The sequence below is a fragment of the Lithobates pipiens genome, unplaced genomic scaffold (genome assembly GCF_037356315.1).
Source record: "Lithobates pipiens isolate NorthernLeopardFrog02 unplaced genomic scaffold, aLitPip1_a1.2 Scaffold_8, whole genome shotgun sequence".
NCBI classification, from domain to species: domain Eukaryota; kingdom Metazoa; phylum Chordata; class Amphibia; order Anura; family Ranidae; genus Lithobates; species Lithobates pipiens.
The window spans coordinates 174,778,470-174,804,022 of NW_027507903.1; positions in this window are offsets into that span (position 1 = coordinate 174,778,470).

Below are 25,553 nucleotides of genomic sequence, written 5' to 3' on the forward strand. Positions count from 1 at the left end.
CGGTAAAAATCGCGTTTTTAATGCCGATTTTTCCAGGCGTCTGAGCTAGCTTTCCAGCCAGTTTTTTAAAACGTCCGTGTGCATGAGCAATTACTATCCAGACATAGACTGGGCGGAGGGAACCACGCATTCATCTAAGGCTCGCCAGTTCCTAAATGTCTTGCAGGACAATTTTATGGGTCAGATGGTAGACGTACCAACTAGAAATGAAGCGTTACTGGATCTACTGATTACCAACAATACAGACCTGATCACGGATGTGAGAATATGCAGCAATTTAGGTAACATCGATCACAGTTCAATTGCCTTCAGTATAAATCACACAAATAGAAAACATAAGGGGAATACAATGACACTGAATTTCAAAAGAGCCAACTTCCCTAAACTATGAGCCTTTCTAGAAGGCATAAATTGGGATAAAATGTTAGGAACAAAGAACACGGAGGAGAGATGGGTTTGCTTTAAGAGCATATTAAATAAGAGCATTAGCCAATGCATCCCATTGGGTAATACATTTAAAAGAGTGAACAAAAGTACTGGATGGCTTAACTACAATGTAAAAATGCATATAAAAGAAAAGGAGAAGGCCTTCAAAAAATACAAGGTTGAGGGATCATCATCAGCATTCAGACTTTATAAAGAATACTACAAGAAATGTAAGGGTGCAATAAGGATGGCTAGGATAGAACATGAAAGACACATAGCGGAGGAGAGCAACAAAAATCCCAAGAAATTCTTTAAGTATGTAAACAGTAAAAAAGGGAGGACAGACCATATTGGCCCCATAAAGAATGAGGAAGGACATCTGTTTACAAAAGATGAAGAGATGGCAAAGGTATTGAATTTATTCTTCTCCTCAGTCTTCACGAGGGAATCAGGCGGCTTCAGTAACCAAAACTGCAATGTTTATCCTCATGACACATCACAGGAAGCACCTCCATTGTTAGCAGAGGACAGAATTACAATTAGACTTGGGAAACTTAACATTAATAAATCATCGGGACCAGGTGGCTTGCACCCGAGGGTACTTAGGGAACTCAGTCAAGTAATTGCCAGACCCTTGTTCCTAATTTTTACTGACAGTCTACTGACTGGAATGGTACCAGCTGATTGGAGAAAAGCCAATGTAGCACCAATATTTAAAAAGGGCCCAAAATACATCCCTGGGAATTACAGATCAGTTAGCATAGCATCAATAGTATGTAAACTCTTGGAGGGGATGATAAGGGACTATATACAAGATTTTAGTAATGAGAACGGTATCATTAGCAGTAATCAGCATGGGTTCATGAAGAATCGTTCTTGCCTAACCAATCTATTAACCTTCTATGAGGAGGGGAGTTGCCATCTAGATGAAGGAAGGCCCATAGACGTGGTGTATCTGGATTTTGCAAAAGCATTTGACACAGTTCCCCATAAACGTTTACTGTACAAAATAAGGTCCGTTGGCATGGACCATAGGGTGAGTACATGGATTGAAAACTGGCTAAAAGAGGGTGGTGATAAATGGGGAGTACTCGGAATGGTCAGGGTAGGTAGTGGGGTCCCCCAGGGTTCTGTGCTGGGACTAGGGATGAGCCGAACACCCCCCCCCCCCCCGGTTTGGTTTGCAGCAGAACATGCGAACAGACCGAAAGTTTGCACGAACATTTGAACACCGTTAAAGTCTATGGGACCCAAACATGAAAAATCAAAAAGTGCGAATTTTAAAGGCTAATATGCAAGTCATTGTCCTAAAAAGTGTTTGGGGACCCGGGTCCTGCCCCAGGGGACATGTATCAATGCAAAAAAAAAGATTTAAAAATGTCAGTTTTTTTGGGAGCAGTGATTTTAAGAGTGCTTAAAGTGAAAAAATAAAAGTGAAATATTCCTTTAACCACTTGGGATCCGCGCTATTGCAAAATGACGGCAATAGCGCGGACCCACATTTTCGGGACTACGTCTATTGACGTAGTCCCGGTTACGAGCGGCCTGCGCGCCCCCTGAGGGGCGCGCGCGGCGCGCTCTGTGATCGGCGAGTCCGTGAGACTCGCCTGATCACCGATCCGTGTAAGGGGTCGATCCCGACCCCTTATCACGTGATCAGCTGTCAGCCAATGACAGCTGATCATGTGATAAAACGGAGCCGGTAATCGGCTAGTATTCCTCCTCGCGCTGACAGCGCGAGGAGAAAAAAAAAAAGCCGATCGCCGGCGGCCGTGTTCGGGACATCAGTCCCGATCACGGCCAGCAATTTAAAAGGACACCTGCCCCCTGCCAGTGCCCACCTGCCACCCGCAGTGCCATCCTGAAATAAAGTAAGTGCCCCCCTGTCAGTGCCACCCAGCAGTGCCCATAGTGCCCACAGTGCCACCCAGCAGTGCCCACAGTGCCACCCACAGTGCCACCCAGCAGTGCCACCCACAGTGCCACCCAAAATCTGCCTCAGGTGCTGCACCCCAGTGCCGCCCATCAGTGCCCAGCAGTGCCGCCCATCAGTGCCCAGCAGTGCCGCCCATCAGTGCCCAGCAGTGCCACCTATCAGAGCCACCTATCAGTGCCACCTATCAGTGCCCATCAGTCCCATCTATCTGTGGTACCTATCAGTGCCCATCCGTGCCACCCATCCGTGCCACTTATCCGTGCCACCCATCCGTGCCATCTTATCTGTGCCCATCTTTGCCCATCAGTGCCGCCTTATCTGTGCCCATCGGTGCCGCCTTATCTGTGCCTATTAGTGCCGCCTTAACTATGCCTATCAGTGCCCACCAGTGCAGCCTATCAGTGCCCACCAGTGCAGCCTATCAGTGCCCACCAATGCAGCCCATCAGTGCCCACCAATGCAGCCCATCAGTGCCCACCAATGCAGCCTATCAGTGCCGCCTAATCAGCGCACTTCAATGAAGGAGAAAAATGACCTGTTTGCAAAATTTTATAACAAACTATTAAAACATGATTTTTTTTTTTTTTTTTTTTGCATCTTTTTTTGTTTGTTTAGCAAAAAATAAAACTCCGAGCTGTAACTAAATACCACCAAAAGAAAGCTCTATTTGTGGGAAAAAAATGATAAAAATTTCATTTGGGTACAGTGTTGTATGACCGCGTAATTGTCACTCAAAGTGCATCAGCGCTGAAAGCTGAAAATTGGTCTGGGACTGAGGGGGGTTTAAGTGCCCAGTAAGCAAGTGGTTAAATATCATACCTGGGGGGTGACTATAGTATGCCTGTAAAGTGGCGTGTGTTTCCCGTGTTTAGAACAGTCCATGCTCAAAATGACATTTTTAAAGGAATAAAAGGAATTTAAAACTTTTTGCAGCTGTAATGTAATGTCGGGTCCTGGGAATATGGATGAAAATTATTGAGCCCCCCCCCCCGAGCCCATTACCAGGCCCTTTGGGTCTTGTATGGATATCAAGGGGAAACCCGCATCCAAATTAAAAAAAGAAAAGGCTTGGTGCCCCCAGACCCTATACACTCTGAAAACAAGTCCAAACAAGCCAGGGACTGTAGGTTTGTTCTTAAGTTGAATCTGCTTGTAATTTGGAACAGGTAAATTTTGTAAGTGTAGCTCCAGCCAAAAAAATTAATGTTAAGCTTTTTGGATAACATAGGGAAGGGTTACCACCCCTGTAACATTTGCTTTGCTGTCTGCGCCCCGTTCAGAAGATTTCACCTCACTTTCTGTCCCAATGACAATTGGATTTTGAAAATTTGGGGTTATTAGGGAAACAATGATTGGTTATAAAGCATCCGCAGAAACACCTTTTTCCCAGATTAACTCTTACAGGAGAGAATTTCCTTTCCTAGGGGTAGATTTCCTCTCACTTCCTGTTGTCTCCTTCCATTTGTAAGTAAGAGTCATTTGTAAGTCAGATGTTTGACAGTAGGGGACCGCCTGTATATACTATACGGCCTGCCCTATATACGCTGCAGAAAATTGGGCCTTAGGTGTTGGTGGTACCAAAACACTGTAAGCCCTCACAGTTACTCTTGGTGGGCACTGGAACGGGCCCTGCTATGAAATATTATATGAAGAATTGTAATTACATGCCCCTGTTGAACAGGGGCAGAAAAATTGGGTCCTAGGCAGTAGTGGTGGTGCCACAACACTGTAACCCCCACAGATTCTGTTGTTGAGCGCAGGAATGAGCCCTGCTGTGAAATATTAGACCAAATATTGTAATTCATGCCCCTGTTAAACATGAAGTCAGCAGAGCCCTGCACATGCGGAGCTCTGCTGTGTGATACAGTCGGATGGCTGCCCTTAAGCTGGCCCTTGGAGGGCATCCTGCCTCATTGGGGATGTGCCGCCTCTTCCTCCTCTCTTCTATCAGGCACCCACGCAGAGTCAGTGACCTCATTATCTCCTCCCTCCTCGTCACTGGAGCAAACCTGGCAGTATGCTGCAGCTGGGGTAACATGACTGCCAGTTTCTTGGGCACTCCCTCTCTCTGGGCTCACATTACTGCCTTCCTCAACCTTGGTACCATCATCGGAGCCTTCAAAACGCTGCGTATCCTCCTGCAGCATGTACCCGATATTCCTGCGACCCATGGGATACTTAGTCTGAAATCTCCACCTTCCTGAACTCTCAGCAATGGAGAAACTGTGCAGTTTATCACTGACAGTGGTATACAGATCAGCCAAAATGGTATATAGTGGCAATATTTTAATGTAAAAGGAAGATTTATAAGCTGTGGACAATATGGGGGGGCAGATGAGTAACATTTTAACTCCTTGATGCCGACGTAAAGCAAATATGCGGCCTTTGACTTCAAGGGGTTGTACCACGGTAATGGCTGCAGGGATCACCCCGGTACCATTTTTTAGAGCCGACAGTCGGCTTTCTTGTAATAACAACCGATGCAGCTAATCAGCTGCTCGGCTGTTATTACAAGCTGCTCCCCCAGCTGCCCCCCCCCCCCCCAGCTGCCTTCTGTGGCTCGTCCAGGCTCTCCTATCCCACCGGGAGGTCCAAGCCAGCAGCCGGCACGTCTGCCGGCTGGCCCGGAGACCTGAACAAATCTGCAAACAGCTTTGGTAGGGTTTTCGGATCCAGTAACCCAGAAACGATGTCATGACAACACTTCTGCTTAACTGGAGCCTTGAAGGCGCCAAATTTTTTAAAAATTTCAGTATTCAAAACAGCCAAACTTGGCATTTTGAATGCTTTTAAGTAGTGATGGACGAACTTCCGACGGGACGTTTTGCGAACGTGAACCGCGAACGTGGCCAAAAGTTTGCGAACCGCAAAGTTCGCGGCGGACCCCATTGACTTTAATGGCAGGGGAATCTTAAAAACCTCCAGGTCATATTTTCAGCCACAAAACACTTACTAGCTGTGCACACATAGTCCTACAACATGGACACTGACATAACAAAAGTATTAAGTGAATCTGGGATCGACAACGACAAGCATTCTTTTATTATCTGTGAAATTTTGACAATTCAGGAGCACATGAAGGCCATGGAGGAGAGGCAAGGTTAGGCCAGGCTATGAAGGGGTGCAGGAGATGATCAGTGCCACAGTCAGGGCAGCGCAGTCCTGTGCCAGTGTCCCAGTGTGCCAACCTGTGCTTGAGCCCCTCCCTCTGCCAGGCCCTTACCCCCACCTATGCAGGGCTCCACTGCGGTGTTCCGGGGGTGCCAGTCCAGTGCTGATCCTCAGCCATGGTGCTGGCACTGCCTGCTGATTGGCTTCTCTGCTGCTATCTCCCTCACTGTCTGAAACCAGCACCGTGATAGAGACCAAGCACTGACACCAGCACTGTGATAGAGAGCACTGACACCAGCACCGAGATAGAGAGCACTGACACCAGCACCGAGATAGAGAGCACTGACACCAGCACCGAGATAGAGAGCACTGACACCAGCACCATGATAGAAAGCACTGACACCGGCACCGTGATAGAGAGCACTGACACCAGCACCGAGATAGAGAGCACTGACACCACACCAGCACCGAGATAGAGAGCACTGAGACCACACCAGCACCGAGATAGAGAGCACTGACACCACACCAGCACCATGGTAGAGAGCACTGACACCACACCAGCACTGTGATAGAGAGCACTGACACCAGCACCTTGATAGAGAGCACTGAGACCACACCAGCACCGAGATAGAAAGCACTGACACCACACCAGCACCGTGATAGAGAGCACTGACACTAGCACCGTGATAGAGAGCACTGACACCACACCAGCACCGAGATAGAGAGCACTGAGACCACATCAGCACCGAGATAGAGAGCACTGACACCACACCAGCACCGTGCTAGAGAGCACTGACACCACACCAGCACTGTGATAGAGAGCACTGACACCAGAACCTTGATAGAGAGCACTGAGACCACACCAGCACCGAGATAGAAAGCACTGACACCACACCAGCACCGTGATAGAGAGCACTGACACTAGTACCATGATAGAGAGCACTGAGACCACACCAGCACCGAGATAGAGGGAACTGAGACCAGCACCGAGATAGAGGGAACTGAGACCAGCACCGAGATAGAGAGCACTGAGACCACACCAGCACTGAGATAGAGAGCACTGAGACCACACCAGCACTGAGATAGAGAGCACTGAGACCACACCAGCACCGAGATAGAGAGCACTGACACCATACCAGCACCGTGATAGAAAGCACTGACACCAGCACCGAGATAGAGAGCACTGACACCAGCACCAAGATAGAGAGCACTGACAGCAGCACTGATACCAGCAACTCGCTGCGGGACCCAAAAATATGACACCGCTCAACCTCTTCAAACAGGAGGGTACGGGCATATAATACTGTGTGCTTTTTTTGTACAAGGAAGTGAGCCAAAGGTAGAAAAAAGGTCCGTGTGCTTGATTAAATAAATCGTTTACAGAGTTATGCATATACATGGTCTACTGGTCACATGTGTTGAATTCCTCAGAGATCCATGCCTCATTCATTTTTATAAATGTTAGGTAGTCAACACTGTCGTGAGCTAGGTGAGTGTGTTTATCGGTCACGATCCCCCCTGCTGCGCTGAAAGTCCTTTCGGACAGGACACTGGAGGAGGGGCAAGCAAACAGTTCCATTGCAAATTGGGCAAGCTCTTGCCAGAGGTCAAGCCTGCCCACCCAGTAGTCCAGGGGTTCATCACTCCTCAGAGCGTCCACATCGGCCGTTAACACGACGCAATGCACGCTCCATAAAGAAGGCATAAGGTACGATGTCACTGATGGCATCATGGTTGCGACTGACCAGATTGGTGATCTCATCAAGTGGCCGCAGAAGTCTGAGCAGCCACTGGCGTGGTGAAAAAAACCAAGCTCCCCAGAACCTGTTCTGCCGCACAGTTCGTACAGGTAGTCGTTAACTGCGTGTTTCTGCTGGAGCAGCCTATCAAGCATATAGAAGGTTGAGTTCCATTGCGTCGGGCAATAGCTTGACAGTATTAATGTGAAAGGAATTTGCACATCTCTTAACTGCCTACACTCTTACATTCCTACATTCTTATGGGATATTGGGCGAGTACTTACGACAACACTTGATCAGTGCTACATGTGATGGTGATGCTAGAAAATTAGAGTAGAGATGGGAAATTATTGAAGCAGAAATTTCCCTTAATTATCCTGTGGTACTGTGCTAGCCACGGATTAAAATTGTCAGTTCAGGATAAGGCCAAACACATTTCAGGGATTAAATGATTTAGTGGCAGTTAACACTAATGCGCTCTGCGAAATCGCACGTGATTCACACCGCACTCGTTCCCCGCTCCACTCGCGGCACCGTCATTCGTACTGTGGGCACTCGGCTGTGGCTTCACAGCCGAGCACCCACTGCGCATGTGCAATCGGCGTAGGGCGCCGTGATATGCAAGGAAGAAGGCAGACTACAAGGGACCCCCTAGCAACAGGTATTTAGAGGTGAGTAAAAAAAAAAAATTTTTCAATTATTTTTTTTTTTTTAAGAATTTTAAACACTTTTTTATTTTTTGGTGGCAACGCCACTTTAAGGCCTTTATGGATAAACTTTATGTACTCAAAACAAGACAAATAAATGCTCAGAAGGGCTATTTTTTTCTATATAGTGGAACTGCTTACAATCAGTCAATAATTTTGTTTTCTGAAGAGGAGGTGTATGCATATTTTTCAGAACATGTCAAGCATGAGGCCAGCTCTATATACATCTCAGTAACTCCTTTGAAGTTCACTGGAGAGAACCTTGAATTTGTTTTATATCACAGATGTGCAAGCTTTCCTTCTTGCTCCCACTGTCCTGAAAATGTGACTTCTTGTAGGCAGCAGTGGGCTTCCTTGTGTGTTTCCTGGTTGTGTGACCACCTAGAAATAACACTGATGGTGTGCTTTTTTTTTTCAAAGAAAAGCTTGCAATAGTTTTCTTCAAACCTCCCTATTAACTGTTTGCCGACCGGCTCACGCCGATATATGTCAGCAGAAGGGCATGTACAGGCATATTAATGTACCTGTATGTTGCCCTTTAAGATGTGGCTTGCGGGCGCGTGTGCCGCCAGCTCCGTAAGTGTGATTGCGGGTCCCGCGGACTCGATGTCCACGGTGATACCCGCAATCGTCTCACGGAGAGGAAGAACAGGGAAATGCTGATGTAAGCAAGCATTTTCCTGTCCTGCCTAGTGACACTGACACTGATCACAGCTCCCTGTGATCAGGAGCGGTGATCAGTGTCATGTCACACATAGCCCCTACCCCTCCACAGTTAGAATCACTCCCTAGGACACACTTAACCCCTACAGCGCCCCCTAGTGGTTAACCCCTTCGCTGACAGTCACATTTACACAGTAATCAATGCATTTTTAATCGCACTGATCGCTGTATAAATGTGAATGGTCCCAAAATAGCACCAAAAGTGTCCGATCTGTCCGCCATAATGTCACAGTCATGATAAAGATCACTGATTGCCACCATTACTAGTAAAAAAAAAAATTATTAATAAAAATGCCATAAAACTATCCTCTATTTTGTAGACGCTATAACTTTTGCGCAAACCAATCAATAAACGCTTATTGGGATTTTTTTTTACCAAAAATATGTAGAAGAATAAGTATTGGCCTAAACTCAGGGAAAAAACATTTTTTTTTATATTTTTTTGGGTGATATTTATTATAGCAAAATGTAAAAAAATAATGCGTTTTTTATGCATACCAGAGCTCATATTTTAATCCAGCTATGTTGAAATTTTAACAAACATTTTGTATCAAAACAATTTATTTTTCTACATATATTTTTGCATTAGTCTGACTTTCTTTTGCTGCCTTAAAGCCCCTTGGGAGCATTTTTTTTGTCTTGTTTTGTTCAAGATTTAGGGTGAGCAGCATCTTCGTTGCCTGTGTGGGTGGGTATTCTTTATGTTGAAAGCTTTATGTACTGTATCATGCATCCTCCAAAAACAGCAGAGAACTGTAAGGCTATGGTATTTCCCTAGAGGCATAGCTGTTGAAAATAGGAGGGGTTCTTAGTACAAGATGGGTGGCATCTAGTTTTCAACCTGTCTTAGTAGTGTTGGTTCATCATTTTGAAGAAGTAAAGCAAGATATTGCCCAGGACAAAAATGAAAGGTACATGTATGAAGGCCTATTGAAAAAAATAACCAGCACAAATTTTGTATTGGAGTTGGAACTCATCTGATGCTCTTCTAGAGTTGCCCCAGTTAAGCTTGGAAGTGCAGGAGCGCAAAATAAATATGTACAGGATAAATTAGTTTGTTCAGATGCATGCTATAGCCGAATGACGGGTACAGCACGGATCTGCTTTGCCAGATTATGGTGCGGGCTTGTTTATCAGGGGTTGGGCTTGGCCCCTTAGTTCTAGTGAAGGGAACTCTTTTTCTCAAATAACTTTTTTCTTTCTTTCTCTATTCGTTTAATACAATGCGATACACGTCATACTGTACACTGCAGCATTTAGAGTAACACAAAAAAGAAAAGTGGCAATTAGTCCATGCATATCGACCTATTTAGTATAACCCCCTGGAGTAGGTACGGACCAGTCCGAGGGGGCTCCACTGCGGTCATTAGGGCTCTCACTGATATTCAGCCTATATATCCTCAGGTCTCTACTACCATCGTAAGAGCCCATGCGGAAGTAGGAGGTATCATCTTATGGTACTATCTGCACGTGTGAACCTTTAACAAATTACTCTCAGGAGAGAGAATAAAAAACAAGAAGAGAAAAGAAAGAAAGGGAAAAAGGAAACCAGAGAAAAGAGAAAGAGGGAGAAGCCAGGAGAGAGAAAAGAGGGGACTAGAGGGGGGTAGGGGGAAAAGGTAAGGATTGATAGTCACCTCAAGTGTTCCATGCGCCCCATCATGGGCGACTTTCCCAGAGATTCCAGGGACCCCACACCACATCATGCGCTTCCAACCGGTCCTGTATCCTGGCGGTCATCTTTTCCATTAGCTCCACATCCCTGATCCTAGCGTCAAGAGCACCAGGGGTAGGGGGCTGTGTCTGCTTCCAATGGAGGGCCACAAGACATCGCGCGGCCATCAGGATGTGTCAAGATAATTTCTTTTGGGATTTCGTCAGTTTAAGAAAAGGAATATGGGGGCAAAAAGGTTTTGGGGGTCAGGGCCACCTGTTGGTCTAGTATGCCAGTCAAAAGTCGCTGAACCTCTGTCCAAAAAGGGACTATACGGGGGCATTGCCAGAAAATGTGGAAGAGGGTGCCCTTGTGCTCTAGGCACCGCCAACATCTGTCAGATGTAGAGGGGTAGATTGCGTGGAGAACGTCCGGGGTCATATACCAAAAAAATAATATTTTATACGCATTCTCTCTCGTAAAGCGTGCATACGGAACTTTTGGAGGCCTGCGACCATATCACCCGCCACTGTTCCTCCGTAATTTCTTCACCCAGCGCTTCTTCCCATTTGAGCATGTAGGCATGTTTGCCTTGAGAGGCCACAGGGAGTGCGTTAATTATTTTATAGATATCCGAGATCATTCCCCTTTGGGCCGTACCCGCTAAGATTACGTTTTCAAATGAGGATGGCGGAGAGAAGCGTAGGTCGGAGGATATGGTCTGGGCAAAGTGTCGTATTTGCAAGTAACTGTAAAATCCCTGACGAGGGAAGTCGAGAAGGGAACTCTTAAGGTGTCAGTATACCCAGGGGTCAAGTCTTCGGGAAAAAAGTGTGGGAACTCCCAACCAAGATCCACTCCCCACCAAAAAAAATTTAAATAGGACATCGGAGCACATCAGGGAATGGGGCACCTCGGGACATATTATGGCACATCAGAGCACATTATGGGGCACATCAGGGAACATAGCACATCAGGGCACATAGCACATAAGGGCACAGGGCACATCAGGGCATGGGGCACATCAGGCCATATGGCACATCAGGGCACGGGGCACATGGCACATCAGGACACATTATGGCACATCAGGGCACATTATGCGGCACATCAGGGCACATTATGGGGCACATAGTACATCAGGGCACATAGCACATAAGGGCATGGGGCACATCAGGCCACATGGCACATCAGGGCACTGGGCACATAGCACATCAGGGCACATCAGGGCACGGGGCACATCAGGGCACATCGGTTCATATCAGGGCTCAGGGCAAATTATGGCACATTATGGGGCACATCAGGGCACATTATGGGGCACATTGGGGCACATAGCACATCAGGGCACATTATGGGGCACATAGCACATCAGGGCACGGGGCACCTAGTACATCAGGACATGGGGCACATCAGGGCACATCGGGGCACATCAGGGCTCGGGGCACATCAGGGCACATTATGGCACATTATGGGGCACATCAGGGCACATAGCACAACAGGGCCCATTATGGGGCACATAGCACATCAGGGCATGGGGCACATAGCACATCAGAGCATGGGGCACATTAGGGCACAGGGCATGGGGCACATAGCACATCAGGGCAGAGGGCACATTACAGGGCACATCAGGAGATCTTACTAGCCAGCATGCAGAGTAGCGCAGGAAGCGCCTGTCTGTAATAGGTTCTCTCTCTGATGTCATGCAGAGCTGTTCGTTCCCCGGCGGCCCCTCCTCTCTTTTCGTCTATCCCCATTGGCTCAACTGGGATAGACGAGAAGAGAGGAGGGGCTGCCGGGGAGCGAACAGCGCTGCGTGACATGAGAGAGAGAACTTATTACAGACAGGTGCTTCCCGAGCTACTCTGCATGCATCTCGACATTCGGCTCGGGTGGCTCTAGTCCTGCAAAGGGAACGGCATTCCTGATGTGAAAAAAGTGCAGGGACACCGTTCCCGCAGGACTCGAGCCCTGAGTATACAAAGACATTTTGGACAATTTCTGGAGGAAATTGATTGTCCTGACCTCAACCCAATATAACATCTTTGGGCTGAATTAGAGTGGAAACTGCAAGCCAGGCCTTCTCGTTCAACATCAGTGCCTGACTTGACAAATGTGCTTCTGGATGAATGGTCAAACATTTCCATACACACACTCCTAAACATTGTGGACAGCCTTCCTAGAAGAGTTGAAGCTGTTATAGCTGCAAAGGGCAGGCCAACTCAATACTGAACCCTACGGGCGAAGACTGAGATGCCATTAAAGTTCATGTGTGTGTAAAGGCAGGTGTCTCAATACTTTTGGTAATATTGCTAATATAGTGTATATACATCAGCTATATCTAGAAGGTATATTTAAAGCTTTTTCACCATTAAAACGAGATTTACACATCCCTCCTGGATGGCACTTTAGATACCTCCAACTTAGGCATTCGGCACAATTGGGGTTTAGAGATGTGCATTTCTGTAATTCTAGACTAGAAAGTGCACTTCTTTCTCCTAATCACATCTGACTTATTTGCTCATTTTGCTCTTTACTTATGGATAGACCTTCCACTCAACTCTCTAAATTACAAGCTAGGTGGTTGGCTGATATTCACATGATCTTTCGCCAGATGATAGGAAGAAGGGGTACGCCTCTTATTCCGATAATGTTATATCTGCCAGGGATACATTTATCCAACTGAGATATCTACATAGAACCTACTATACCCCTATAGCTGGACACTCAAGATGCCAGTTATTCTTTGCTGAATTTGGTTTCTTACTCTATATCATAAATTACCCCTACATTCTGACTCTTTTTTTTATGTATATTGCTTCTGCCAATCTTTGTGTTTGAGATAGGAGAGCTTGTGTAACAAGGTGCAACAACTGCTGTAATTGTGCATTCAGTACTATTGTATATTGGTTTGATTTCAATTGAATGAAAGGAAAATGATTTGTGCTTTCAGAGAGTATTTGCTCGAGGAAATTTTGCCTGATGACTTACGCCCTCTTATAAATGCCATTGAAAGTGTCCCAATTTCATCTCGTAAGTGTGAAAGAGGATTCTCACAAATTAATTTCATAGTTACTCCCAACAGAGCTTTCCTTCTAACCAAAACTATTTCAGGACTATTGTGTATGCTATTGTTAATCTTCTTTATGTATTATTGATGGTCCTCCTTTATGTTGTTTTTGACCCCGCTAAATATGTTGACTCATGGCTACTTCATGGTCATGCTGCTACTGATCTGAGAAGTAGAGTTGGGTGAACTTTTGTTGGCTTGAACATCGCCTGTTCGCCCATTTGGGAACACCCGAATTTGAGGGGCCTTCTGTGGCAGGTTTGCCCCCCGAGTGCCCCACATTGCACTGCACACTGTACAGTACATTTTAGAGCCCTAATTGGATGGAGCAATGCACCTGACCATTTTTATTTTTTTTTGGTTGATGGCTTTTTTTTTGTCTTGTGCCTGACCTCCACCCCCCCCCCCCCTTTTTTTTTGCAAGTATAGTTTTTATTAAACCCCAAAAAGGGCAAAACCATATCATTACATCAATAACATAGAGATATTGGAGACTTCAATCACATAACTTATAACATGCCCAACAAGTTTGCAGAGGACATAAGTATAGAAATCTTAAGTAGGCAATGGTAAAGGATATGTTAAACCGGTGTCCTCATTGATAATGTTGGTCACAACAATGACAAAAGTGTGACTACTGAGAAAGGAATGAGGCTGCACAATTTCCATTTCCAGTAGTAATAGTAGAAAGAACAAAAGAAAGAGATAAGATAGAAAGGGATAGAGAGGAAAGGGGGGGCAGGAGGGAAGGATGAGATGACGATGGCGCAGGGCAACAAGGGCAGTTAGCCATTTTAACCCGTCCTAATACCTATGATCCAAAAAGGGCCTATCCCTCATCAGAATAATCAAATAGATTCCAAAGCCTCCAGGTCTTAGTATATTTCTCATGTTTATGTTGAACTGTAAGGATCAAGTCTTCTATCCTATTTATATCCTCCACTTTTTGCTGTAGTTGGCAGGTGTTGTTGTTTCCATTGAAGAGGGATGCAGAGAATTGAGGAATCACGAACTGCATGGAGCTGACCATGAGGAATTAAGAAGTAATTTATTCTGGTATAAACTTTATGTGGGGAGAAGTAAAACGTTTAGTCCCGTTAACCCTAGTGCTGCAGTCGCCAAACATCAACCAATTGAGCACTGTTCATAGATTGTGCTGTCCACTTTTGGGAGCCAGGAGAGACAGAAGATACTCCTGACAAAGTGTCCACTGAGGGGAGCAGAGGGAAATTTAAATCTCCACCTAAAATCAGCTGACCTTCAGTAAATTCCAGAAGTTTTGCCCCCTTTTTTTAAATTGTCAGCCGCAGTTTTTCAGACTGCTACTCTGTTGTTCCCCCTATATTATTTATTTTATATTTTTATAGTTCATATATTTCTTTCAGTGGCAGTACTCAACTTAAAGTGCCCCAAACACCACTTTTTTATTTAATAAAGGGCATCCAATTACACGTCTCCCATAAATTTGGGTAATAAGCCCCCATCATGTCTGGGAGGCCAACAAGGAGAGGCAGATGTTCCCATGCCACTATGAGGGGGGCAGCAGTGTCTGCGTCCACAGGCAAAGGTGGATGTGGTCTGTCAGGCAGGGCACATTTTTCTCTGTTTAATAATGTTGCCCACGCTATCCAGCCACAGCATGCAGAGGAGATGGTGGACTGGCTTACTAAACCGTCCTCATCCTCTATCACCCAAGCAGAGACTAGTGCGCAGTCCACTGCAGCTGTCAGAGTGGCTTATTCTGCCTGTCCACAGCTACTCCTGCCATAGTCCCAGCATCATGCATGGAAGAGTCAGCTGAACTATTTGAACACAGCATCAGCCACTTGCTTCTTGATGATGCACAGGCATTACTTGATTCTGATGTTGGTTCTGAGGTTGAGAAAGGGGTTAACATGAGCCTACAGAGAGGGGTGAACATTGATAAACAACAAATTGGCAGTCATGTTCCTTCAGCCGCAGCGTATTGCCAAGTTGACTTCAGTGATGATGAGGATGGAGGGGATGATGATGATGATAAGGTCACTGATGTGGCTTTTTTTTCTGTATAGAGTAGAGAAGGAAAGTGAGGGGGAGGCATAACCCTAACGAGACAGGATGTCCTCCAGAGCCAGCCATCATGGAACAGTAGAGAGCAGCCACCGTATTCCATCAGATTGTAGAGCTGGTAACTCCCGGCTCACTTTCCACAGCTCAGCTGTGTGGGCCTTTTTTAGCACATGTGGAGCCAATCACATTGTTGCAATTTCCAAACTGTGCCGCAAGCAGATCAAGCGTGGCAAAAACACCAGCCATTTAGGTACCACATGCTTGCAAAGGCATTTACCCTCCCACCACTCAACCCATTGGCAAGAGCACATGAAAGTCACCACACAAAAGGGGCGGAATACTACCCCTCCTCACTCCTCACCTTTCATGTCTATCCCCGCTATATCTCATAAACTGTCCAAATTGCTGGCTTTATAACTCTTGCCTTTCTGTCTGGTGGATTCTGTCCCCTTCTCTGAATTTGCAGAACATGCTGTACCACAATGGCAGGTTCCCAGTTGCTACGAAAGGCCATTCCAGCTCTGTAGCATAACATGGAAGGCAATGTTTTGGCATTGTTGGTCAAGACAGTCATCAGCAAGGTCCATCTTACTGCTGACATGTTGTCCAGCAAGCATTGTCAGGCACAATATATTTTGTTCATAGCACACTGGGTAACTCTGCTTTCCAGTAGAAAGGATGCAGGACAGGGCTCAATGCTGGATCTTGTTTTGCCACCACGTCTTCATACAGCTGGTGGCGATGATGCGAGATTTGTCAGTTCCACCCCCTGCTCCTTCTCTTCCTCCTCTATGCCCTCCTGTCATGAAGATCCTGCCAGAAATCTGCACCCCAGGCTCTCTGGCTTGCGTCCTCGTGCGCCACCGCGCATGCGGGAACGCGCGTGCATGCACGGGTACGCGAGTGTGCACCCCTGTTGGCGCCAGACATGCTATTTAAGCCTGTCTGTCACAGACGGTCCCCGCTGTCTGCTCTACAGCGTTGTGTGCCCAAGAACCTGATCTGAAATACTTACCTGTGATAAAGACCCGGCTTGTCTGTGACCTACCCATTATCTGCCTGCACCTGACCCCGGCCTGTTTGTGACTACTCTCCTGCCTGCTTCCTTGTACCTCTGCCGCCAGCCTGATACCTGACCTTGGCATGTCTGTGACTTCTCTCCTGCCTGCACCCTTGTACCTTTGCTGCCAACCTGATACCTGACCTGGCCTGTTCGACGATCCAGTCTGCTGAGCTGATCTAGTTTGCTGCGCTGATCCAACCTACCAAGCTGTTCCAGTCTGCTGAGCTGATCCTACCTGCTAAGCTGTTCCAGTCTGCTAAGCTGATCCAGTCTGCTGAGCCCAGCCTGTTCGACGATCCAGTCTGCTGAGCTGATCCAGTTTGCTGCGCTGATCCAACCTACCAAGCTGTTCCAGTCTGCTGAGATGATCCTACCTGCTAAGCTGTTCCAGTCTGCTAAGCAGATCCAGTCTGCTGAGCCGATCCAGTCTGCTGAGCCGATCCAGTCTGCTGAGCCGATCCAGTCTGCTGAGCCGATCCAGTCTGCTGAGCCGATCCAGTTTGCTGAGCCGATCCAGTTTGCTGAGCCGATCCAGTCTGCTGAGCTGATCCAGTCTGCTGAGCTGATCCAGTCTCCTGAGTTGATCCTGTCTGCTAAGCTGTTCCAGTCTGCTAAGTTGATCCAGTTTGCTGAGCTGATCCAGGTTGCTGAGCTGATCCAGTCTGCTGAGTTGATCCTGTCTGCCAAGCTGTTCCAGTCTGCTGAGCTGACCCAGTCTGTTCATCCTTTCCGGTCTGTTGATCCTGCCAGGCACCCATGCCCCTCCTTACTCCTGTGTCTCCTGTTACCTTACCAGGGAACTGGGAGTGGGAGCCATAAGGGAGGCCTCCCTCTGCAATTCGGGGTCAAAACCATTAGGTACGTGACAGTAGCAGACTGCCATGTCTGAGCCCAAGCAGGGAACCTCTGCTATGGAAGAACTGTGTCAACACCTGGCAAGACTCACCAAGGCAGTTAAGAATCTCCAGCAAGGCTACACCCGGCTGGAAGAATGGTACCCTGGGAGCCCCTCATCCATCAGCTCCTTCAGCCGAAGCAGGACCGGCACCAACAGTTGTGATGCTCCCTCCGGAACCAAGAGTTCCTACACCTGAGCGATTTTCTGGGGACCGCAGTAGCTTCAGGGCTTTCCCGAACTCCTGCGAATTGTATTTTGCCCTCCAACCATGGACCTTTTCTTTGGAAGCCACCAAGGTGGGCTTCGTGGTGTCCTTACTTACCGGGACCCCCAGACTTGGGCTCACCGCCTCTTAGAACAGAAGGATGCCGCCTTAACCAATCTCACCACCTTCTTTGACGCAATGGCCCAATTGTACGAAGACCCTCAACTATCAGCAACTGCAGAAACTGCCTTGTGTACCCTCCAGCAGGGACGAAGAGCGGTAGAGGACTATGTGGCTGAGTTCAGGCGATGTGGTACGGATACGAACTGGAATGATGCTGCCCTTCGTTACCAGTTCCACATGGGACTCTCTGATTCCCTGAAAGATGAATTCGCTAGAGTTGGTGTCCCACAGACTTTAAATGCGCTGATCGATTTAGCTATACAGATCGATCGACGCCTGAGAGAACGGAGGGCCGAGAGGGCCACGGGTTTCTCTCATCCAACCTGGATGCTTCCAAGAGTTCCAAGCCATCTACAACCAGCACCAGCCGCCCGACCAGCATCCACTTCTGACGCACCTGAGCCCATGCAACTTGGGGTCCTGCGGCCGTCTCTTACCCCTGAAGAACATCAATGAAATCGGAATAATAATTTGTGTCTCTATTGTGGAGAATCTGGACATTACGTCAGGAACTGCCTTATAAAGCTCCGTAAGTGCCCACCTATGCCTTCTGGTTACACAGATCCTCTAACCAAGATTTCATCTCACTTTGCCCTTTCTGTCTCCTTTCAGCTCCCAGGAAAGACTTTACAGACACCCGCCATTCCGGAGCATGCAGCTGTTTTATGGATTCATCTTTTGCTGCCAAACACCAGATCCCCCTCCTGCCTAAGACTCATGGACTCTCTGTTCATCTGGCCGACGGGTCTGCTATCAAATCTGGCCCTGTAGTTCAAGAGACTGTCCCACTACCTGCTGTTATCTCCAGTTCTCACCGAGAATTTCTTTGTATGGACATAATTTCCTCTCCACTCTTTCCCATAATCATCGGTATGCCATGGCTGCAGGCCCACAATCCAGCCATAAACTGGGCCAAAGGGGAAATTACTTTCTCCTCACCTTACTGCCAGAAGTTCTGTGGCTCTCTCGACCCTCTGAGGCCATCCACCTTGTTATGTCTAGACACGGAAGTCGAATTACGTCAGGCCATCCCTGAAGCTTATCATGAGTTCCTCTGCGTATTCAGTAAACAAAAGGCAGAGGTGCTTCCACCCCATCGAGCCTATGACTGCCCCATTGAACTGCTCCCTGAAGCCGAAATTCCGTTTGGAAGGATTTTTCCCCTGACAGAAGTAGAGCAAGGGAAGCTAAAAGAATATATTGATGAAACCCTGAAGAAAGGGTTTATTCGCCCATCTACTTCCCTAGCAGGTGCGGGTATTTTCTTTGTTGACAAGAAAGATCACACCCTTTGACCCTGCGTGGACTACCGCGAATTGAATAACATTACAGTAAAGAACCGTTACCCTCTTCCTTTAGTTCCGGAATTATTTCAAAGACTGGGGACCGCTATTATTTTCACTAAACTCGATTTCTACGGGGCCTACAATCTGGTCTGTATCAAGGATGGAGATGAGTGGAAGACCGCTTTTCGTACCCGATTTGGGCACTTCGAGTACTTGGTGATGCCCTTCGGGTTGTGTAATGCCCCTGCCACCTTTCAATACTTCTTAACGATGGGCTCCGGCACTTTCTGGACTTATTCGCTGGTGTTTATTTAGATAACATATTAATCTTTTCTTCTTCCCGTGAATCCCATCGCAGGCATGACAAGAGTGTGTTAGGCCGGCTCCGACAACACCGTCTATATGCGAAAGCCGACAAGTGCCAATTTGAGCAGAAAAGTATACCATTCTTGGGCTTGATCATTTCCAGCAAAGGTATAAAGATGGACCACCAGAAGATCGCTGCGATTCTGGGTTGGCCAACTCCTGTGGACAGGAAAGAAATCCAATGTTTCATCGGGTTCGCCAACTTTTATTGCAAATTCATCAAAGGGTTCTCGGCTATTGTTGCACCAATCAAGCAGCAAACAAAACAAGGGACCCATTTCCGTTGGACCCCTGAAGCCCAAGAAGCTTTGAAATCCTCAAGGGACTCTTTACCTCTGCTTCTGTCTTAAGACATCCAGATTCCTCCCTACCATTTGTTCTAGAAGTGGATGCATCTGAAATTGCCGTAGGAGCAATATTGTCCCAAAGACAAGGAACCAGGGCCCTGCTCCATCCCGTAGCTTTCTTTTCACGCAAGCTATCAATAGCAGAGAAGAACTACGACTTAGGAGATCGGTAATTGTTAGCAATGAAATCCGCATTGGAAGAATGGCTCTATTTACTGGAAGGAGCTTCTCACCCAATCTTAATATTCACCGACCACAAAAACCTGGAGTACTTGAGATCCGCAAAAAGACTGAAGCCGAGACAAGCCAGGTGGGCGTTCTTTTTCTCCCGGTTCACCTTCCATGTAACTTATTGGCCAGGTTCTAAGAATATAAAGCCAGATGCCTTGTCACGGATGTTCCACAAGTCCCAAGAAATTTCTCCCCCAGACACCATTCTCGCTCCTGGGAATTTCCTTCTGCTTCAGGAAGACCTTCTTTCCTAACTCAGACAAGTCTCCGTGGGGCACATACTTTCCCCCGAACCAGAACTGCAAGCCAGAGACGGGTTGCTGTGGCACGAAGACAAGATCTACCTACGGGTAACCGTTTTAGAACCGACTTGGTAAAACATACCTTTTGGTGGCCTCAGTTGCGGGAGGACTGCAAGAAGTTTGTGGATACCTGCACTACGTGCATCAGGAGTAAGAGCCGTAGGACTAAGGCCTGGGGCCTACTCAAACCCCTGCCTGTTCTGGACAGGCCGTGGAGAATGCTGTCTCTGGATTTCATCGTTGAACTACCCCCGGCAGAAGATCATACCACTATTTTTGTGGTGGTTGATCGTTTGTCGAAGATGGCACACTTCATTCCCATGCAGGGCACCCCCTCAGCCCCTGAAACGGCACAGGTATTCATCAAGGAAATCATCAGGCTCCATGGAGTACCAGCCAATATAGTTTCAGATCGAGGGGTGCGGTTCACCTCCCGAATCTGGAAGTGCCTCTGCAAGGCTTTGGATATTGAATTGTGTTTTTCCTCCGCCTACCATCCTCAGTCCAACGGGCAAACTGAGAGGAGGAACCAAACCCTCGAACAATACCTATGCTGTTTCTCCTCTTTTGCTCAGGATGATTGGATCTCCCTGCTCCCAGTAGCCGAATTCGCCTACAACAATTCTATCCACTCCGCCACCAAGCAGACGCCTTTTTTCGCCAATTACGGGTTCGACCCTTCGTTTCTACCCAACTCCCTTCCCAAATGCACAGTGTCAGCGGTTCAGGAAAATATGGATTTCTTCTCAACCAATAACAAACTTCTGCAAGAAACCATGACTAGAACTCAAGAGCACAACAAGACAACCTTCGACAAGAAGAGACTAGGGGAATTGATACTGGTACCTGGTGATTTGGTGCGGTTATCCACGGTGAACTTGAAGATGGCGTGCCCTTCAAGGAAACTGGGTCCCAAGTTCTTAGGACCTTTTCCAGTTAGAAGGAAGATTAATGAAGTGGCCTTCGAATTGGAAATCCCAAACTCATAAAGGTCCACCCAGTATTCCATGTGTCCCTGTTGAAACCTTCCGTTCCCAACCCATTTCCTAACCGAAGTACCACCCCTCCTGATCTGGTCTTAGTAGACGGTGAGTAAAAATTTGAAGTGGTAGCTATCCTAAACTTCAGAAGAAGAAGAAACCAGAACCAGTTCTTAATTAAATAGAAGGGGTATGGTCCCGAAGAAAATTCCTGGGAGCCCGAGAACAACATCCACGCTAAGAGTCTGGTTCAATCTTTCAAGAGCACCCATCCCAAGAAATCTGGAGGCTGCCCCTGGGGGGGGGGGCAATGTCATGAAGATCCTGCCAGAAATCTGCACCCCAGGCTCTCTGGCTCACATCCGCGGGTACCATCGCGAATGCCCGGGAACACGAGCGCGTGCCCTGTTGGCACCAGACGGGCTATTTAAGCCTGTCTGTCACAGACGGTCCCCACTGTCTGCTCTACAGCATTGTGTGCCCAAGAATCTGATCTGAAATACTTATCTGTGATAAAGACCCGGCTTGTTTGTGACCTACCCGTTATCTGCCTGCACCCGACCCCGGCCTGTTTGTGACTACTCTCCTGCCTGCTTCCTTGTATCTCTGCCGCCAGCCTGATACCTGACCTTGGCCTGTCTGTGACGTCTCTCCTGCCTGCTCCCTTGTACTTTTGCTGCCAGCCTGATACCTGACCCGGCCTGTTCGACGATCCAGTCTGCTGAGCTGATCCAACCTACCAAGCCATTCCAGTCTGCTGAGCTGATCCAGTTTGCTGTGCTGATCCTACCTGCTAAGCTGTTCCAGTCTGCTAAGCTGATCCAGTTTGCTGAGCTGATCCAGTCTGCTGAGCTGATCCAGTCTGCTGAGTTGATCCTGTCTGCTAAGCTGTTCCAGTCTGCTAAGCTGATCCAGTTTGCTAAGCTGATCCAGGTTGCTGAGCTGATCCAGTCTGCTGAGTTGATCCTGTCTGCCAAGCTGTTCCAGTCTGCTGAGTTGACCCAGTCTGTTGATCCTTTCCGGTCTGTTGATCATGCCAGACACCCATGCCCCTCCTTACTCCTGTGTCTCCTGTTACATTACCAGGGAACCGGGAGTGGGAGCCATAAGGGAGGCCTCCTTCTGCAATTCGGGCTCAAAACCATTAGGTACGTGACACCTCCTCTGCTGAATTGTCCTATGAACCACCAGTACCCCCTAAGCCAGGGGTGGTCAAACTTTTTAAACAGGGGGCCAGTTCACGGTCCTTTGGACTGTTGGGGGGCCAGACTAGTTTGAAATAAATATGAACAAATTCCTATGCACACATCGTATTTGTAGTGCAAACAAAAATAGAAAAAAACAATACAATATTTAAAATAAAGAACAATTTTAATCAACATAAGCATATCAGTATTTCAAAGAATCCCCTCATCACAGACTCTTCCTATCACAGACTCTTCCCATCACAGACTCTTCCCATCACAGACTCTTCCCATCAGAGACTCTCCATCACAGATCCCCACCCTCCCATCACAGACACCTCTCCATCACAGATCCCCCCCATCACAGACTCCTCTCCACCACAGAGTTCTCTCCATCACAGAGCCCCCCCCCATCATAGACTCCTCTCCATCACAGAGCCCCCATCACAGATCCCCCCATAACAGACTCCTCTCCATCACAGAGCCCTCCATCACAGATTTCCCCCATCACAAAGCTCCCCGTAACAGATCCCCCATCACAGATCCCCTCCCCATCACATGGCCCTCCCAATCACAGACTTCCCCATCACAGACTCCTCTTCATAACAGAGCCCTCCATCACAGATCCCCCCGATGCAAAGCTTCCCATCACAAGCTCCTCTCCATCACAGAGCCCTCCTTCACAGATTCCCCCCATCAAAAATCCCTCCATAACAGATCCCCCATCACAAAGCCCCCCCCCATCACAGATTCCCCCATCACAAAGCTCCCCATAACAGATCCCCCCATTACAGACTCCCACAACACAGATCCCCCCATCACAAAGCCCCCATCACAGATCCCCCATCACAAAGCCCCCATAACAGATCCCCATCACAAAGCTCCCCATAACAGATTGCCCATCACAAAGCCCCCATAACAGATCCCCCATCACAAAGCCCCCTATAACAGATCCCCATCACACTCTCCCCCATCACAGATACCCCATCACAAAGCCCCCCATAAAAGATCCCCCAACACAATGCTCCCCATCACAGAGTCCTCCATCACAAAGCCACCCATAACAGATCCCCCATTGCAAAGCCCCCTATAACAGATCCCCCATCACAAGGCCCCCCATAACAGATCCCCCCAACACAATGCCCCCATCACAGAGCCCTTCATCACAAAGCCCCCCATAACAGATCCCTCATCACAAACCCCCCATAACAGATCGCCCCATCACGAAGTCCCCTATAACAGATCTCCCTAATATTTACCTGAGCCCCACCTCTATCCAGTGATGTGACTCAGCCATCCCTCCTAATTGGCTGAGACACAGCAGCAGTGCCATTGGCTCCCGCTGCTGTCAATCAAAGTCACCAAGTGGGAGAGAGAGGGGGCAGGGCCAAACTGCGGCTCCGTATCTGAATGGACACACAAAGCTTTGGCTCAGCTCGGATGCCCCCATAGCAAGCTGCTTGCAGTGGGGGCACTGGACAGGTGAGAGGGGCCAGGAGCGCCAAAGAGGGACCTGAGAAGAGGAGGATCTGGACTTCTCTGTGCAAAACCATTTCACATAGCAGGTAGGTATGACAAGACTTTAGTATTACTTCAATGCCTTCACAATTGTGTTCCCTACAGCCCCTTTAAAAACGACGTGTTCCACATCTGATATTTTATCTTCACAATGCATTATAAAATATCAGCATAAAAAAATAACAGATAAGGACAAAGTTAAAGAAAAAGGGGATGGACAGCAAAACAACTAAGCAAGTGTGAAAGAAGGAAATGTACAGGCAGTCTCCAGGTTACGAACAAGATTATGTGGGTTTGTTCTTAAAGCGGAGTTCCACCCAAAAGTGGAAGCTCCGCTTATCTGCCTCCTCCCTCTCTCTGGTGCCACATTTGGCACCTTTAAGGGGGGAGTGGGTACCTGTTTTGACAGGTACCCATCCCCACTTCAGAGAGATCTCACTGCAGCAAGATCACTTGTAAGTTCAGCCTCCCCCGCCGCCGTTCTCCTTCCATTCAGAAAGTGCAGTGCATTTCACATATGCACAGTAGGGAACTGGCTGTGGAGCTGAAAGGCTTCACTGCCAGTTTCCCTTACCACAAATGGTGGCGGCAGCACCTGAGATCCGATGGAAACATCGGCAGGGGTGACGACATTGCTGGATTGCAGGACAGTTAAGCGCCCTAATATTAAAAGTCAGCAGCTACGTTATATGTAGCTGTTGACTTTTCATTTTTTGCTGGCTGGGGGGGGCAGAGTTCTGCTTTAAGTTGAATTTGTATGTAAGTTGGAACAGGTATTTTTTTTTAAGTGTATCTCCAGGCAAAAATAATTTTTACGTTTTGGATAGCATAGGGAAGGGTTAACTGGCTATGCAGTGATGTGGGATTGCTTAAAGGTCTGCTGGACAGTAGGTGGAAGCATGCAGTGTGCAGCAAGATGGCCGCACGGCCATTGGTTAGAACATCTTGTGGCAAAAATAGGAAGGTGCAGCTCATTTTCTTCCTCTACCCAGCCTCTCTTTGAAGCTCTTCTTTTCTTCCATCCTCACCTAGGAAAGAATGATACATGCTTAGCCTACCACCACGCTGCCAGGAGGCTGCACGACCAGTCTCACTACACTGCTGTGCTTCGGCAATACGTGGCTGAGAACCTGGCTGGAAGATGTCAGGAAGTCACAGCTGACTATCAAATCCAAGATGGCGGTGCTGGAGCGCTAAAGCCCATCAAAGAACTGGCTGCATAAAAGACAGCACTGGATTCCATGGACTATTTCTTAAAAACAGCAGCTACAGTATTTGAGTTTTATTTTTTTACACCCCAGGTGAACCTCTTTAGTTATATTCAGAAGCCAACCATCAATATATTTTATTCAGCCTAGGGATGACAGTCTTTCAGATGTCCACCATACACAGCCATGAATCAGGTTTTTATTAAAGTACATGACAGCAATTCCAACTCTTTTGGTTGGGTCTACTGGGGTCATAGATGAGAGAAAAAATAATTATTTTTAAAAATTCTTCCGATGTAAGTCTATGTGAACGTTTCTTAAACAGAATATTACACATCTTGGCCATTATCATAGCCTTCTGTAATACATAATG